Source organism: Pteropus alecto, unplaced genomic scaffold (genome assembly GCF_000325575.1).
Source record: "Pteropus alecto unplaced genomic scaffold, ASM32557v1 scaffold7, whole genome shotgun sequence".
NCBI classification, from domain to species: Eukaryota; Metazoa; Chordata; class Mammalia; order Chiroptera; family Pteropodidae; genus Pteropus; species Pteropus alecto.
The window spans coordinates 8,564,991-8,567,897 of record NW_006494614.1 but is presented as its reverse complement, the minus strand read 5'-3'; positions in this window follow the sequence as shown (position 1 = coordinate 8,567,897).

The following is a 2,907-nucleotide window of genomic DNA, read 5'->3' as shown; positions in this document are numbered from 1 at the left end:
GCTGCAGATGGATGTAACAGAATCCTTAGCTAAATTATAGTGGGAAGAGGATCTGACTTCAGGGGTCTGTACAGTACATACTCAGAATCAAGATAAAAAAAAGTGTAATGAGCTCTAGGGTTTTGGAGTGTATCCGTGTGTACCTACGAATGTGAACTCATTTTTTGAGGATGGTTTTTGTTATGTTCTTCCAAACGGATGCTTTCGAAAACTGAACACCAACAGGGATAATAAGGACCTGTGGTGGGTGAGCCTCCTAACTGCAGTTGTGGATGGAGGGGGCTTCCTAATTAGACCCTGGCAGCTTAAATCTGGCAGTCTCTGTAACAAAAAGTGGTTGCTATAATAATGACAGCAACAGGGTGTGCTGTGTGTGAACAGAAAGCATTTGCATTTTGAAATAAGCAGTCTGCTTTTGGATGAAGCTCTTTCATAGCATCAAGGTTTGGTTTAGCTTCTGCTTCGTTTCTGCTGATGATTTTCCTTATCCTTCTTTTAGCTCCTTTATTTTGTATATAATGATGGGGTTTTGTTTATTCCCTCCCATCTGCACCCACAGCCACTTTCTGGTTGAAAGCCTATTTATTTCCTTTTTCATTCCTTAATGGTTACTTTTATTTTTTAACACGTTTTTGATTTAGTATTGCCAAATATTAGTCAATGTCCTGCTCTCCTCCTAAACGATATAAAGACCTCAGAACTCAGTAGCTCTCATTACCTCTGCAATGCTTGGATATTATGTTCCATATCTTAGTTTCATCTAATTAAAAAAAACTCCAAATCAGTCATTGTCATTAACCATATAAAACAGATGCTTAGATTTGCCCCTATGCTTCCAGTTCTTTGCTCACTATTTCTCCTTGCATAGCCCTCTTTTCTTTTCATTCACTCTTCCATTCTAAATCTAATTTCATCCTCCTGAAGTGCATCCTTAAAAAGACCTTTTCACAGGGATCTGTTAATGGTAATTATGCTCGGTTTTGTAGTCTGAGAATGCCTTTATTTTGTCCTCACTCTTCAATAATAGTTTGGCTGGGCATATAACAGTAAGTCGACAGTTATTTTCTTTCAGTACTTTGTATTGTTTTACTTTTTATCTGGTTTCTAATATGTTGTTAGGAGTCCTCTATGGGCTGCCTTTGCTTTCTGGATGATCTATTTATTTAAAAAACACTATTTGGGCCTTTGTTATACTCCAATTTCACTGCAGGCCTGGGTAGAATTCATTTTTGTTTATCCTGTTTAGTAGCAGGAAAAGGCCTTAGAAAGGAATTCTGTGCTACCTTTCCCAAATTTCCATCATTCATTGGTTACCTTCACAATGTTTGTCTGCTTACCACTTATATCATTATTTACTTAATACTTTCTTTAAATTGACTTAAATATCCTAAATATAGGATAAAGAAGAAAAAGTCTGTGAAATCATGGGTTTAATATGCCAATTATAATTTTTCTATTAAAATATAACTATAGCATTTTATTTAAATAATTATATGTACATCACAGTAGAAAAGTTCACCTATGTACCACCTAAAATACCTGTACACCAGCAACACATAGAGCCTATGGAATGATAAATGCCACTTTAGCATGCTATTGTTTGAGTTCCTCCTTGGACTTTTGAGGAGGATTTATTCCCTGACTAACTGAAATGATTTCTGAAAGATTCTGCCTTTAGTGAGGGTATTATCTGATTCTGGGAATCTTGCCCCATCATGAAAGGAAAGGAAGGTGTTCTGTGCTCCTGTCTACGCTGGCCAACGGGAGTGACTAGAAGTGGTGAAAGCAGAGCTTAAGAATTGGGAGTCCTCTAGAATCAAGTGACTCTTAATTCTCAACCTCTGCTTCACAAGATGGACATATAAATTTGTATTTCGACACTATTTTGGGGTTAGTTTCTTCCACAAGGGAACTGATGGAAAAACAAAACTCAAGTTTGCACTTTATAGGAGGTTAACAAAAGCAACAAAACACTATACCAACTTACCACTGCTTTAGTGAGCCAAGGGTGAAAGAAATTTATGGGCAGATTTAAAATGCTTTGCTTGATCAGACTATTCACACAAGTATGCTAATTGAGGAAAAGATGATTCCTCAGTCAAATTCCCACTCCAACTGGGATATTATCACTGTTTGAAACACTGAAGAGACTATGATATGCTAATAGCTTTAAATTGGTTCACATTCAAATTTCTAGGTGTTTGGGGAAACTAAACATGCTTTACTATAATTGGCCTCTTCTGTAAATGTGGCCTTAGGTACCACTTCTTCTGTTGAACAGCCACTTTTACTTCCAGGAGCGATGGGTTCCAGGCCCACTTATCTCAGTCTTCCTTAAGTAGACATGGCTCTCTGCCATCTCACTGGGGGGCCTTCCCTAGTGTAATACCTAGCTGCTTAGCTGGTTTTAATTTGGCCTTTTGTGGAAGGTTTTATTTAAAAACAATTATAAAAAGCACCATTAATGCTCAAGAAAGTAAAATGTGGGCCAGGATAAAATGGATGCAATGATGCCAGTAAACCATGGATACTTAAAGAGAAACTTCAGAGAAAGAATGAAATTAAACAAGGCCAGTTCCACCACAATGAGCTGTGCTTAGCTTCAGATAAATATACACTTGTGCATCTCATGTAGAGGATTAGAGAATAGCAAACAGAGTTAGAATAGTTTGTACTCTATATATCTGAAAATGCAAAAACTGAGTGGTGATTCAAGAAGATACAAATTAATAGAAAAGAAAAATCTTTGAGAAACAATAGTCCCTCCTCCCAAACAAATAAAACAATAAAGAAAAAAAACAAATTTAAAAATAAGGAAGAAAAACAAATGCTTAAAAGCTATAACTGTAATGTTTTAAGTTAAAGAAAGGAGAAAGCAGTTAAGAATTTCTTGCTTTCCACCCACCT